The following is a 16322-nucleotide window of genomic DNA, read 5'->3' on the forward strand; positions in this document are numbered from 1 at the left end:
ACAGATCTAAGCAAGGGCTATGGAAATTCAAAAAAAAAATTGGGGGTAACCATGCATTTTTCAGAGATAATAAAGCTTCAATTTGGAAAAAACCGCCATACATTGCTTTGTATTTTACTTATTTTTAGAATAATTGTTGCTTAATTATCTCTAAAAAATGCATGGTTACCCCCAATTTTTTTTGGACAACAAAAGCACTTGCTAAGTTATGCTTTCCCTGCATAGTTTTAAGCCGCTCAAAAATATCCCTGTATAAGTAGCCACCACCCATAGGAAACCCGAGTATCACGAGATGCGCAGAACGTATGCGCGATAACAATAGTAGGCACCGTCCTTAAAAGCATTTCAAGAAATCTAAGGAATATACACTGAGAACAAAGGCTTACTCGTCTTATCTTTTGTCAGTTTGTTTAATTATCAACACAACCTCTTGATCCGTTCTTTAAGGATTTGTTCTAGCTTTGGTACAAGTTAGACATATTTTGAAGACTATAATTCCTTCTCAGAACGGCAATCATGCATACTTGTATTTCTACTATCCAATACTAATATAAATCCGATTCTCTTTTAGTGTTATTTTCGATCGTATCATCCGATGTTCCTCATTTTTCGAACAGCATTCTTCGTCCCCTCATTGGTGGACAAGACGTCTCAGCAATGGCACAAAACTGCTCCAGCCGATTTACGGTCTGAAATTAAATGACAACATCTACAATTAAGAAATTTCAAATAAAAATTAAATCTTCAGAAACCTTTTCCAACGGACAGCACAAAGACAAGACAGAGAAATCTGCGATAAAAAAATCATTGGAAAATAAAAGGTACAGATGGAGTTTTTAAATGTAAGAGTGAAATAATTATATGAAATGTGGAAACCACTAAGCCAAATAAAACACTTTATCATAAATTCAACTATTATGTCATTTCACCAAATAAGGCTAAGAGAACGCGCAAAATATAAGACTGTAATTCATTGTAGTGTCCTTGTTTGACCAGTTTGACCAGTTGACAACAGAGCGATTACGGACATTTCACTGGCTTTCTGTGTTGTTTACGTCATTCGCACGCGCCGAAACTGATGGATAGATACATGATGCCGGGTGTATTTCAACACTCTTTCTAGAAACGAAAAGCCAAAATAACAAAATCTTTTTGTAGTGGAATAATAAATCCATTATTCGATGGTTTTACATATAATACGCGCGGACATTTTGCTCCGATTGCTCGTGTTTTTCCTCGCCCTTGAAATTATCCGTAGCCAACTAACAGGAGCACTGCACCCAACGAGGACAATTAAAAGAATACTTAAAAAGTAGTTGTCTCCTATGTTTCCAGATCGTTTTGTGTTCTTTGAAAGGCATATATGTATAGGCTGATACAGATTGATCTGTTCGAATGGTTTAGCTGAAAATTTGTTAAGTTCCAGAACGTTTTAGCGAAAAAATTTTATTCCACGTCCTGATCCTTTTTTTCGCATTTTTAACGACATATTTGCCCCATCGAGAAAAAAAGAAAATATGAAAATATTTTACCAGTGCCGGTTACGAAATTTTTAAGAAAAACTTTAAATTTTCTTCACAACTAAATCCGAATTTCTGAGGCGATAAATGCCTTGTGAATAGATTGTAGCTATATACCATGCGCCAAAAGGAACTGTCGGGTACCCCTGAACTCAGTGTCCGGAGCAGATTTGTCTCTACTTCACGACACTCTTGCAGGCAGTTTTAATCCGCTACGAGGCGACCTAGGCGAACCGGTCCCCACGTTTTGCATTTTCGACACGAGTAACTCATTATCTAACTATAGCAACCCATGAAATTCCTTTAACATTAATAATATACCTCTTCGCAGTTAGTGAACTCTCGTTTACGCCCTTTCAATCCAACAGCTCCCGCACTGAAAGCCTCGGTTTGAAGCCAGAATGTTGAGGCTAACGCCACTAAGACGAAAATCAGCTTTGAGTTCATCTTCCAAGGTATAAGGGCAGCTACGGTTTCGAGTAGATTCAGTTCAAGTGAAAGTGTAATTCCCCAACAAGGCCGTTGCGTTTTATAGACAAGTTTACCTCCGGTTAGCCGTGTTTTAGTTTCTACAAAGATAACAAATAAAATAAGCAATAGAACCAATCGAACTTGCGTAACAAAGGAGTATCATAATCGGATCTTCGTTTCCTCTCTTACTTTCTCGCTGGGGGTTAGAATTAAATGATTTTATAAATGGCTTTGTGGATTATTGCAACATCATCATGATTCAAACTGCCTAATTTTGCTCAGTCAGGTAGCCAGCGGGTAGAGAATTTCATCTCTTTCGTTCGTTAGACGTTTTTGAGCCTTTCTACTCTATCTGTGCAATAATCAAGAGCGGTTATCTACTCACCAACGCTCCGAGGTAGCAATTCGTCTTAACCACTGATTTTATCGTACAGTGAAGACAAGTCACGCGAACTGCAATGAAAATTTATCATCTAAATATTTTTTTTGCGTCAATCCCTGTTAGGCCTTCCGCTCACGGAAATTAAAATAATATTTATTAGTCTAGATCCCATGCTGAATTTTCAGCATCCTAAGTCCATTTTGTTTTGTGTCTTTTAGTTCTTGTGCTTTGGAATTCGCTTAAAATGAGTGACCAATTCTATCAAAGATTTCACCTTACGTGTCACATGATTTAATTTATCTCTAAACAAAACCATTGGCATTTTGCGATTATTGAGGTTTTACTTTATAACTTGAGTAAGCGGAGACGCACATTCATTTACTTTTACCGGGGGCTTCAAAAAGCGAAATACATTGATTAAAGAATATTCTTCAAATTAACTAGCTCATTGAGCGAAGGGTGAGCCCTTTTCAAATGGAATTGGCGATCAGTATCTAACAAAATCTTTGAACAAGACTTACTCGGTGAACCAAATTTTCTAAACGTCGTTTTGAAGAAATTAAAACACCACTAACAGCACGATCAGTTTTTATTTGATCGGTCTTGACACAGTTTGTACCCAATGGCTTAAAGGCTAACAGCAGCATTGAAATCAATGTTCTGCTCAATACCTTTGTCAATGGTTCTAAGTTACGATTTCATCCACAGCCACAAAAGTTACAGACGCATCAAATCTTTAGAACATTGAAGATCGCCGAAGGTATGAGCGAAGCAACTTGTCTTAGACATAAATCGACGGGATGATCTGACGCCTTCATTCTCTCAGCTAACAAAACACTTCCAATCATATAATCTGAGAAAAGTAGAAAAATTCTTGGATTGTTAAAGCATAGCGTAGCTCTGAGGGTCGGACTATAGAGTCCCGATGGGAATCAAATAAAGAGAACAGGTGGCAAAGTACAGCTTTGTACAGCGTTATCGTGCTAAAAGAAGAGATATTTTCTTTGTTTAGTTTCACGTATAGAAACTTGCAGACGGCCTGGTACCGTACTGAAGCAGGCCGTTTTCATGATGGCGGCATCATTTGACTACATATACTTGAATTCATTTCGCTTTCCCTTTCAAATTCAAACTTTGTAATCCGAGTGGGAGCAAATAAAAGTAAAAATACTAAAGGATTCTGATAGTTGTAGTAGTCAATTGACGCCGTAATGAAATGTCCTATTATAAAATAACCAAAGAGTATGAGTGCTCTTCGTCGCGCTGTGCACAATTATCAGAATATTCTCAAGTGGAAAACAAGTATTTGTGAAAATTCAGTTATCTTTATTAAAGGTGGCTGAAGAAAAAGAGAGACGATTTTCAGTAGCTAATGAAAAAAACAACACACGAGGATACACTGGTGATGTTTAATTTACTATTTTACCAAATCGTGGAATAATTCCAAAACGAGGAAAAGTAAAACATGCATAATTTCGTTTGACGTGATATATCCTCAGCTAAACTTTAATTTGTGGTTTACCATATTAATTTCAGAATATGCTTTTTTGAGTCATTGTTTAAAAGGAGGTAAACCTTTTTTGACGCGGGTTATAGTCAGCTTAATTTGATAAAAGACTCTGCATGATATGTCTGACAAAGGTATAGACAACAGAGTCTAAATCTGAGCTACGCCTTCTGCAATTAAGGATTTAGCCGGAAAATAATTGTCTGAATCACACATCTACATCATACCAAGCACTACTGAGTAGCAAAGAACTTTAATGACGACGGCTGCAGAGGAGATTTCTGGATTACGAAATTGCCCCTTCTGGAGGTTGTTTTAATTTCATTTATGCACGGAAAAGAAATTCCCGAAAAATTAACTGATTTCGTGATGTCTTTAGAAACTGATGAGTTTTGCGATTGCGTAGAAGGGCGTGTTTAACCTTGTCACCAACAAAATGTCTTTGTTTTCCTTTCTTTCTTAGTTTCTTTGTATTTTTTTGTTGCTGCGGCAATAACTATATAGGTTATTAAAATAATGATATATTTTTTTAAAATCTACGACAAAAAACAAGTTTGTCTCAGTGTAGCTTTTAAAAATCGTGTTCTTTTAAAACATCAAAATCGATCATCCAGAAGATACTATTAGCTTTACCTGTAAAAAATAAATTTCCAAACAAAATACCAATATAATATAAAGAAGATGCCTCAAAAATGGCTCTCTTTCTCAAGCTCAAATGCAAACGTAAAATTAAATAAGTTTTTACCAAATTATAGAATTGAGAGCAACAGTAATTGTTTTTCTTTTTCATCTCTTTGGTAATAGGGAATCAGTTTTCTAGAACATTATTACCTTTAGAAGATCCGTTCCACTTGGGTTTTAATAACTCTAAACTTCCGTGGTATTCAAAACATAATAGACCACTTTCGATATATCAAAATTCGAGCTCTAAGCCTCGTTGCCAAGTGTCAAAATTGGTCTATTGGTATTTTACTTGCGCGTCATTGGTCAAAACACGTCTCGTGATAAAAATATCATCCGATTTAAACTGGGAGGAGGGGGGGGGGGGGGTTAATCGTGGATAAAACGTTCGACTTTTACCTGCGTACTTAGGTTTATTGTACAATGAATCCTTCATGATCACTGGAATAAATAAATAAATAAATAAATAGCTACAAGACAATAATAAGAGAGATATTTCTTGTTGTTGTTTTTCACAAGTCAATAATAAAATTTCTTTTGACCGAGGTTTATGCACTTGACTAGCCCTGAAACACGGGCACCCAACGATAACATCTAAGCAAAATACTTCAAATGCTGTCTCCTGTTTTCCCAGATCGTTTTCTGCCCTTTCAAAGACATATTTGTGTAAGGTAATACGATTTGATCTGTTCGTATGCTCTAGCTGAAAATTTAAGCCACATACAACCTCTTTTTCGTCTCCAGAAGAAGGATGTAAGAATCATTACCCACTCTCCACCACGTACACACGCTTATCCACTCTTTAGTAGGTTGAAGATACTCAACATTTTTGACATTTATAAACACCAAGTCTCTTGCTTCATTCTCCTCCACATACAAAAGCTCCTTTCCACTCCTCTATCATCTCTATTCGTGTTTAACTCTGATTGTAATTAATACTTCACTAGGCAAAAAGACAACTTACATCTTTATTCTCATCAATACTTTTTTGCACTTCGTGAACAAGGTCCTCAAATTTGGAATGGCATCCCTCTTTCCTTACGTAATTCGCTTACTATCTTCTTATGGGCTCGAGAATTTTTTCCGCTGGAAGCAAACCTTACCAGGGAGATTAAATTCCATTCAAGAGAGAAACGAAATTGTCCAGGGATTTTTTTTAGAATCTAATTCAGGGTCCAGGGAGGATACATTTTCACCGGAGAGGGCCCGAAAAGTAATCAGATTCACGAAGCCCTCCTAAGTTAAGATGTATCGTAAGTATTGTTTCTTAACAAAAGCCCATTGTTGGAATAACAATAGCCTATTACTGGAATGACAATAGGCTATTGTTGGACTAACAATAGCCTATTACTGGAATGACAATAAAGCATTGTTGGAATGACAATGGGCTATTGTTGGAATGACAATAGGCTATTGTTCAGAAACAAGATGCCTGCTACACTGGCATTACGCGTGATGCTGGGGCTGATCCATTTATTCCAACTGTATGCTTCGCCGATTGATAAAACTATCCTTGCTAATGGAATAGTTTGAGTAACGACGATCGCGTTACGTTGTTTTCCTTGTGTTACGCTACTCAGGGTTTCAAGGGAAATTGCGGGAATTCCATTGCGATAACGTAAGCTTCTCAATGACCTCTTTTCAGTCTCGCGTCGTGGTCTAAGACTGTCAAACAAAGCACAATTCCTTCACCATGAACTCACCAATTTCCACCGTTTTAAATGTCGGGTGCTTCTAGAAGTTATTCTTTCGATTTGCCGCTCCAAAATGGTGAAATTGATGTTTGAAAACGGCACACTTGAGTCCAGAACATGTTATAAACAATATGGTGCCACAATTTAATGCAGTTTTACTGAAGAAATCAAATGATGCGTTGACGTCACACAGGTAAGGGTGAGTGGGTCCCCTCCCTAGCGATATAAGCGACAAGAATGGATTTTGATTGGCCTGCTGTTGTTGAAGACAATCACAACAATACATCCCGAGTAGGAGAGGGGAGAGTTTAATGAATAAATTAATGTACCGATTTGCAGCTACGAGGAAGAAAAAAAAAAAAAAAAAAAAAAAAAAGAAATCGACCCGTTTTTAGACACGGTATGCCCTCTCAGGGCATCCCGCGTAACAATACTTAGGATACATCTTAACTTATGAGGGCTTCGTGAATCTGGCCCCGGGTCCGGACTCACCAGGTCTGCTACAAACACGACAGAGGGGCGAAAGAACTGAAGCTTCATAATGTCCTTGAAGTAATTAACACCTCTTTCGCCCTCAATTTGTTTGATACTTGTAAGTGACCATACCTTCAAAAAGGTGAAGGATTTGTGGCTATTCAACACCAAAAACTTATACCAAAGCAGATTTCGATTTTGAAAAATAGTAATTTGTATAAATTGAAAGGGCTTGGATTCACTCATACGCCGATTAGGGGTTACATTTTGGTTCTTTCATTTTCTTGGACATTTTTGTGTTTGTGTGATAGGAGGTCGCTTCTTTGGTATCAGTAATCATAAAACAATTATTCCCTTCAATCTCGGTGAATAGTGGCTTTAGGAATACTTACCTGACTGACACTGCTTCGTACGTAGCTCGGCAAAATCATCTATAGTAGGATGATTGAACATTTTTCATTCATGATGTTTATTTCTCATTGTCTTGTTTAACTCTGATTGTAATTAATACTTCATTACACTAAAAGACAACTTTTATCTTTATTCTCATAAATACTCTTTTGCACTTCGTGCACAAGGTCCTCAAATTTGGAATGTCATCCCTCTTTCCTTACGTAATTCGCTTACTATCTCGAATTATAGACAAAGACTTAGAGATTAGTACTTCCAATCATTGTGAATTCATACGTCTATTTGAACTCTCGTACACACGGCTTAGCTTAATTTAGTAATCTATTTTTATTATTCATTTTATTTATTATCAATATTACCACTATTATCATTATCAATATTAATATTTATTTATTTGTTTATTTTGAAACAGCTAAGGAGGTCTTCAGGCACTGCGCTCGCGTAATCGTTATCATAATGTTTCCGCACAGAGGATGAATTGCTGTTGCGGCCTCCTTAGCTGTTTCAAAGTACTGAAAAAATGCAGGAACATATTTATTTATTTATTTATTTATTTATTTATTTATTTATTTATTTACTTATTTATAAATTGTAAAGTAACTGCCCCATTTTGATCAATCTTCTGTATGACTTGTGCCATACAAAACAAACACAAACTTTATTAACCATCGTTGTACATTTGTAGTTTTTTAATCTTGTATATATCTATTCAGGTTTTCTTTTCATTTCTTCTATTACTTTAGTAATTTTTTCAAAACTGCACGTATCTTTATTTCCCAGGACTTGTAGCTGAAGTTGCTTATTTACTTTACTCAATTTCAATTGAGAGAATATCCATTTGTTTATTGTACAGTTTCGTAAAAAATCGATGGCAGATTAGAACATAGGTGAATCTATCGATTACTACCAGCTAAAAGAAAATGTAGTTATAAGTTTCAACTGGACGTGATTTCATGTGTTTCTTTTTATCAACATTTGAACTTTTCCGTGTTTGAAGATGGTAATTGGAAACTCCTAAGGCTATAGAAAACCGATTGACAAGAACATGTGGAAATGCACATTGTATTAGAACTGCGGGAAAATGAATTATATCTGATCGTGTCGTACTGGTCTTCCGTTTTCTTCTGAACAATATTGAAGTTATGAGATTTGTTGGTAGTCGAGTATAATCAGTCGCATCTTTTTCATTTCTTTTCCACCTTGAAGGCACACAGTTAGAAACTGATTTTAAAGTTCATCTTGCATACGTTTCAGTGCAATCTGAGGTAGCTAGAATACACTGAAAGTAAGTTTAGGCAATCGGGGTTGACGGTAAAAATCACGTGAAGCTTTTGCAATGAAATTCTTAAGAAATAATGAATTTCACTTTAGGCAGTCTTTTGCTATCAATGATGTATTACCTTAATAAACTCTCTTTATAAACTGTGTAGAGATGAAAAGCGACAATATTTTCTTGAAGATTTTCCTTGTCTTAAACTGACCTTTTTTCAATATATTTGGCGGTTTCCTGTCCACTTTTTAAAGAAGCCGGTAGATCGTATTACCTTATCATATTGCCTTAAGCATGCAGGTCACGGTGTTTTCATGCTCAAGGAGTTAAAGATTTCCGTAATGTTTTAATAACACTGATTTTATCTACGATATCCGGCTCTTTCTCGTCAACTCACTAGATAAATTTTATATAATACTGTATAAAGCACTTCCGTGGTAATGTTCGAGATGCTGACGCTAAAATGTCATGTCACGAAATATTCAAATCTTTTTAGTTCCTACGTTTCAAAATATAGGTTAATTGAATTTTAAAAAGATCACGTAAATAGTAAGTCGAAAGTGAATTTCTAAATAGGACCTTCGTTGTTGTAGTTTGCTTTTACACGCTCTTTTAAACGGGAGCCTTCGATATAGTTCTTTGAAACATTAAATTAAATTTGCTTAGACTGATAGAAAAATGTTAAAATTTAGTCTATTGGGATAATCTTTTAAAGAAACGTTGTTGTGATAATGTTAATTCCAGTAAAGCCAAGTCATGAATAAAAATACTTAAGAAAACCCAATTTAAACTCGAAATAAAGAAATTCCTTGTTGAAATTTTGGAAAAATGAAAGTGACTACGTCGGGATCTCCCAGATTAAATCACGAGTCTTGAAGTCTAAATTTAAGTAGCGATAATTTTTTTTGGTTATTTTTTTATTAAATTTTATTTAGTTTGGATTTGTGCCACGAGGCTTTCTCGTACATCAAATCGGACTAACCCTTAAGATTGCTTTAAGAGTTCTCATTCTCGTTCTTATATTTTAATATCTCCTTCTTCTTTGAGCCTGCATGCCTTGAATAGCTCAAAAACTACCTGCGGGTCCTCAAATTCTTCAATTAGTGTAATTTGTGTCAGTGAATAAAGCTGTTGTTGGATCGTTTCAACATCCTTTCGGCATAATGATTAAACCATTCTTTGAAGAAAAACTGTGCTACAGTGGTCAACCTGGCAAAACGTTGGATTATTTCGGAATCGAACTTATTTTGGGAGTTTTACAGTCAGAATAAAGTTCAGATTCAATAAAATTAACTCAAGTCTAGTTTGTTATCCTGAGTTCGTTACAGATAGCAGTACTGTACAGAAACAACACAACGAAGATTATTTCTCCTCCTTCTTCAGTCCTCAATGGTGGCCAATCGCAGGGTCTTGCTCCAGTGTTTAAAAGGTCTTCCCCTAGAGGCTAGTCGGTACCCGTTCTTATACATTTATTCCCGGGTAGGGAGAGACAAATGAATGGGAAGTAGAGTTTCTTCTTCTCTAAGGAAAAACACAACAGCAGTCACATTGTACCACTAACTAACTTGTAGATGAAATGGCCGACGAATCTATAGTCGTTTTTTAAGTCATATTTATAAATTTCAAAGATTAAATTAAATTAAAACAATTAATTTTTCCGATTTTACAAACAAAATATTTCTATATAATGCAGCCCTAACAAACTGATTGAGCTAAAAGGACAAATATAAAAAGGAACCTGTGAATTTTTTTATTCATTGCTTACTGATTGTTACAAAGTGCTTGAAATCATTTATTCAGCACGACACAACTCTGAAAGGCCTGGGGTAAAGTCTTCTTCTATGACGTCACTACTATAGCATTTTGAATAGTCATGACCAAAATGAATTCATGTCCAGTGGGAGAGTGAAACTAGTTATTTCGGACTCTTTCTCGTATTTGCATACTTAAAAAAATGGTTCCTGTCTCCTCAGTGGCCATCTTACTTTTGAATAACTATTCAGACTCAAATTTTAATCCCCAGACGGGAGGAGCATGAAACGTAACATCATGAATACGGTGCCCTTCCCCACTGGGGTTTCAAATTTGACTTTCGTGGTCATGTTGTGATACAATCGTACCGGTGCCGTGTTGCTCTTCATCGTTTAATGTCGGTTCTTGACTCTCTTGCTTCTTTCTTGAATTACAAAGAGTACAAACCAACCAGCTTACACATCCCATCGATCTTCACGAATACTAAGGTAGTGATTCCCTCGATTATTTTCCCAATACAATGAATCCTCTCCACCGGTACTGAGTCACACAAACTCTTTTTAATGTCATCGAAGGAATCTTTGAATTTTTCTGTGCAGAGAAGCATTATACTCGTCGACGCACTGGACAATTGACGTACGAAGGACTCGAGTATGTTTTCGGTTCCAAGGTATTGATATTCCTTTCGTGTTAAGGCACTGTCACGGCGATTTTGCTTTGTTTTGGTCGAAACTGCTCAGATATTAGACGAAAAACCTTATTGCTAACATGAGATTGCTCTTAAAACACCGGGAAGAAAATAAGGGATTTCTCCAAGGAAGAACCTAACTATAATCAGTTTTTATCGACTTTTCTGAAATACACAGGAAGAACTTGAAAAAATTGACCAATTTTTTCAAGTTGTAATCCATTTCCATCCTAGCCATCCGCAACCAAACATAATTAATACTAGTTTCTGTGCACTAGTAGGGTTATTGTGAACAAAACTGAATCATTATTTTAACGATTCCACCGATTCAAATATGTTTTTGGCCATTCAAAGTGACACTAAAATAGGTGACACCGCCCCTCTAACAATAAGAAAACTCTGCTGCTGGAAAACACTCATATCAGTGGTGGAATGTTAGTAAGTACCCTTATTAGTTTCGCCATTTTACTCACCGGTTAAACAGTGACAGCTGACATGAACGAGATAGATATGCCAAAAAGAACTGAAGACGCGAGCGGGATGTGAGTTGAATTGGACATATTACGAAAACGGAATGGTCGGTGTAGAATCGCCGCATCCTCACTTCAACAAGACGACGCTTTGGCTACCACCCCCAAGCTAGACAGACAGACACACAGACTAGTGCTTTTAGTTTCATTAGTGCCCTGGACAAAACAATTCAGCGTAAAGTTTATTTAAAACAATTTTCGTAGAAGTTCAGCTATTCCAAGGATAAAGAGCATTTTAATTTAATAGTAGATTCCACATACGCCTAAGCTAAAGCTAAAATACGAACGCCGGGCCCCCCCCCCCCCCCCCCAAAAGACGGGAAAATTTACCACTGGTCTCGAAAGTTTAAGAGTATTATTTATATCCTTTCACCAATTATCTCCCTTCAAGTAGCGAGAAAAATTAAAAAAAGAAAGAAAGCGATAAATCTCTTTACTGAACAAAAATCTGTTTGTTCCATTGATGACTCCACGGTCCTTAGAAGACACGTGATATTGATGTTAACGTCATCGGATTATCCATATTGGGAAGTGCTGAAGAACGTAAGTGGCGTATATTCCCGGCTTTTTCCCGAAAACGAACTCCCGGACTTGTGTGGAACATCATTATTTTTAAGCAACGAAAAAGACAGCAGAATATATTTTTCTTTTTACAATGTTTTTTAAAATATCGATCCTAAATTGTTTTATCCAGGGTACTAAGAAAGAAGTGTTGCCAAGCAACTTGGGTGACTTGCATTCAATTAAAAATATCCAGGTCATTAAGCAAAGATCCCCCTCCGATGGCTCCTTTAAGGCGAATAATGTAGCGTGCCTAGAATAACGTTGGTCAAGATATCGCTCCACGAACCCAGGAGGCACTGTGAAGAAACATTTGGCAATTTGTGGGCCCCTCTTTGAGATGTTTACCGATCGATGGCAGAATGTTTGTGCTCTTCATTGTCTTCAATGCGCTGGCGAAGGAGAAGGCAAGAAAAACCAACATAAGTTACATCACACGAAGTACAGTGAACTCCTAAACAACGATTGCTTCCTTTGAATACTTTCAGGTCTTCCATGACTTTTCTGCTTCTCTTGTGAAAAGTGCATGTAAAGCAAAACTATCCGATCGTGGTCGCTGACCACGGAAAAAAGCTCTTAACTCTGGTCTCAGTTAAGAGCGGTGAATCTGCTGGTGGTCAAATCCATGAGCTTCTCAGAGAATTTGAATTTTGAGAAAGTCGATCACTTAGTTTTTTTACATTCTTCAGAAAAATAATCTGGCAAGGATGACAAGTGGTGAACGAAGAGTTGGGAAATTCCTTAGCGTACAGAAATTGATGAGCGATTGTCCTTTATTAGAAAGACATTATTATTTGATGCTATTATCATAAGATGTCGAGTCAGCATGAGATCAAACATCATATTTGGCGCACACAATAATTAGAGCCAATTCATAGATATGCAAAGCTTAAGATTATTTAAACGATGAGAAAATTTTGCAGTCACCACTTGACCACTGTACAGATGTCTTTAAAAACGGTTCGAAATTCATGTACTGGCCTGAACCTGCCCAGCTATGAAAAAAAAACAGAAATTCAATTCTACAGGTTTTGCTTATTTTGAGGTACTCTTTTCGGTAGAGGCAATATTCCGGAATTTTAAAATTTGAATTGGTTTTTAGATGTCAGAATGCCCCGAATGAGGTTATAATTAAGGCACAAATCCCAAAATCAACCAAAAAAAGTCGATAAGCTCGAACTTTATGAATACTGTCATCCTAGGCTTAATGTGATCTCGATGTAATCAAGAAATTAATGACGAACCAGTCGAGGAGGGTATCATTACAAAAGCCGATAACTTGATATGTCACGAGGGCGGACGAGGAACGAGGTAACAGATGACAATCACGTCAGTGAGAAAATCTAAAACGATAGAAAGTGCAAATGGTCGTGATCGGCCGGTAGTTGACCCCACCGTTTTGGTAAGAAACGTGAAATATAAAACGCGTTTATAAGTTAATCTGATCGTGCATGTCATTCGAAAGAAAAAAATTTCGGACCACTACTTCCATCAATGTATTTCTGAGGACTGCATGTATTTCCGGCTAACTGCATTTGTTGATATCACCCAATAGGTTAATAAGTTACATCGACGGCTAAAGACAAGAAGGATATGTTCAAAAACTTTACTATCTCGGTTTTTAGTCACACCATTAGGCCTCAAAAATTTCGCGATAATCTAACGATCATCATCTTTTTAAATATACAGGCGGAAGTTATTAGCAGCAACCTTGGTTACAAAGATGAATTCACACAATCTTTTTTATGCAATAGCTCTTTTAACGGAATTTCAAGAACATGAAATTTCCAAGGACTAACTATTAGACCGATAGCCCCGAGGAAAAACGCTCCATTGTTTTATTGTTTACTGCTTTCCTCCCGCACAAAAGTCATAACTAGTGATCGCCAATCTTGAAGACTGGCTTTGTCGAATTTATAGCTAACCAATTTGACCTTCAAGGCGAAAAGCTGGAATGAAAAAAGACGAATAAACAACTTACAGGATAGAAATACAGTGAAAGCGACAGAGGAACAAGTAGCTAGGAGGTTTTTCGGGAACGGGTACTATCCATCCGGGTATTTTGCCCGGTGGCCACTATGCGCCGACGGTGTCTCTCCGCGGATGAACACTATCTCGTCACATGATCAATTTATGAAACCAATCACACACTGAGAAAATCTAGTGAAAACAACGCTGAAAAGTAGAGGAGACTTTTGCAATTTATTCCTTTGAACTTGGGCTAAATCGCACGTTGCGATAAGTAGGTAAACTTTGTGCCCTCAGATTTATTACAGTAATTAAAGCTTATGATTGAAGGGTCATCGTTTATAACTAGCGAATTAGGAGGTTTTGAATGATCTGTATTCTCCATAACTAACAGCTACAAGTCTTGAAAAATTCACGATCTCGCCAGTGGGTTTCGAGCACAGCCGGGGTGCAAAAAGTTCTAATAACAAAATTTTAAGAAAATTAAATTTCTCCGTTCGTATTTCATAGTTGTTACCTACTTGCCAGAAGGAGTTGATGGAAGAGTTATCAGCGAAATCTATTTTTTAGATAAAAATGAAGATGATGTTCTTAGGGATAGTTCCTCTTAAAGTAATAATTAATAATAGTAATAATAATAATAATAATAATAATGATAATAATAATAATAATAATAATAATGATCTATTTTATTGAATAACGAATAATAAAATAAATTTTACAATCAACATGACTCTAAGCGTACTGTACAAGTATGGTTTGCATGCAATAAAATTCAATAACATAATTGGAAATCAATTTTTGCACACTATTTATAAAATGAAATGGATAACAACTCAAGACATTCCCAGTTTACATTGCATTATCCAGCCTAAAAATACAAAGCTTATAAAAATACAACGCGATATTCTTCTTCTCTCCTCTTCTGCTCTATTTCCTACTTCATTTCTCACTTTCAATAGTTTAAAAAGCGTCGAAAAGTTAATAAAAAATAAATAAATAAATAAATTAGGACTATCTAAAAATAATTCAGACTGACAGAAAAGTCACTACTTAAATTCTGGCTTGCGCACTTTCCGATATAGTAATAATAATAATAATAATAATGATAATAATAATAACACTGTCATTCAGGAATTAGAACAAGAAGGTACCTTTAAGTACCTCGGAGTAAGCGAGGGAGACGGAATCCAGCACTCGTAGGTGAAAGAGAAAATCCGGAATGAGTACTACCGCAGGATCCTCATGGTACTCAAGTCTGAGCTAAACTCCGCAGACAAACTAAAAACCATCAACACCGTGGCAGTACCAGTGGTAACTTTCAGTTTTAACATCATAAACTGGACATTAAAAGAACTAGCCAAACTTGACACAAAGACTAGGAAGTTCCTAACTATGTATAAGATGCACCACCCCAAATCTGACGTGGACAGACTGTACCTGCCCAGAACCGAAGGAGGTAGAGGACTCGTACAACTGGAGCTCTCTTACAAGACGACCATTATCGGTTTTAATAAATACCTCCAGGAGACGGAGGACACCCTCCTCCGGCATGACGACAGGAAACCCTTGAACTCCATCAGCACACAGTCAATAAAGTTCAGTCGGGAACTGGGAGTGCGTGCAATACCACCTGCAGAGGATGAGGCGAACACCTGTCCACCTATGCCCGCAGAATAAGGGTCAAGGCCAAACACCAGGGACGTCAACAGCTCAGGTCCAAGTGGAAATCAAAAGCGCTCCACGGCAGATACCCACAGCGCGTGAAACAGGCTGATGTGGACCAAGACAAGACCCACAAATGGCTGAAAGCAGCTGGCCTCAAGGCAGAAACTGAGGGCTTTATCATCGCAGCCCAAGATCAAAGCCTCCATACCCGCTGGCACCAAAACAACATCCTCAAGAGGCCTGACATGGACCCAAAATGCAGACTTAACGGCCGGTTCGACGAGACCATTGACCATCTGGTCTCTGGCTGCCCTGAAGTTGTTAAAACTGAATACATCCTCCGTCACAACAAGACAGCTGCACATGCACTGGAAGATCTGCAAAGTCCATGGGTTGGACTCGGATGTTGAGGGAGAAAATCACTCGCAATTACATTAGTATATAATAATAATAATAATAATAATAATAATAATAATAATAATAATAATAATAATAATAATAATAATAATAATAATAATTATAATGAAAATGAAAATCCAAAAGGAAAATAATGGGTGTTACCACGCGTTTTTTAGAGATAATTAAGCAAACATTATTCTAAAAAACAGAAAAATACAAAGCAATGTATGGCTTTTTTTTCCAAATTGAACCTTTATTATCTCTGAAAATGCATTGTTACCTCCAATTTTCTTTTTTGATGCCAAAACCACTTGCTAAGTTCTGCTTTCTCCACATAGTTTTAAAC

General features: G+C 36.7%; 1 long non-coding RNA gene across 1 annotated transcript; it reads right to left on the minus strand.

Moving 5' to 3' along the window:
- Positions 1 to 388: 388 nt before the first annotated feature.
- LOC146453073 (uncharacterized) lies at positions 389 to 2177 on the minus strand. Its single transcript, XR_014859594.1, has 2 exons — positions 1842 to 2177; positions 389 to 689 (listed from the first exon to the last, which is right to left on the minus strand). It is a non-coding gene; the product is annotated as an uncharacterized LOC146453073 (long non-coding RNA).
- Positions 2178 to 16322: the final 14145 nt, after the last annotated feature.

Source organism: Pavona decussata, unplaced genomic scaffold (genome assembly GCF_977016875.1).
Source record: "Pavona decussata unplaced genomic scaffold, jaPavDecu1.1 SCAFFOLD_353, whole genome shotgun sequence".
Classification (NCBI taxonomy): domain Eukaryota; kingdom Metazoa; phylum Cnidaria; class Anthozoa; order Scleractinia; family Agariciidae; genus Pavona; species Pavona decussata.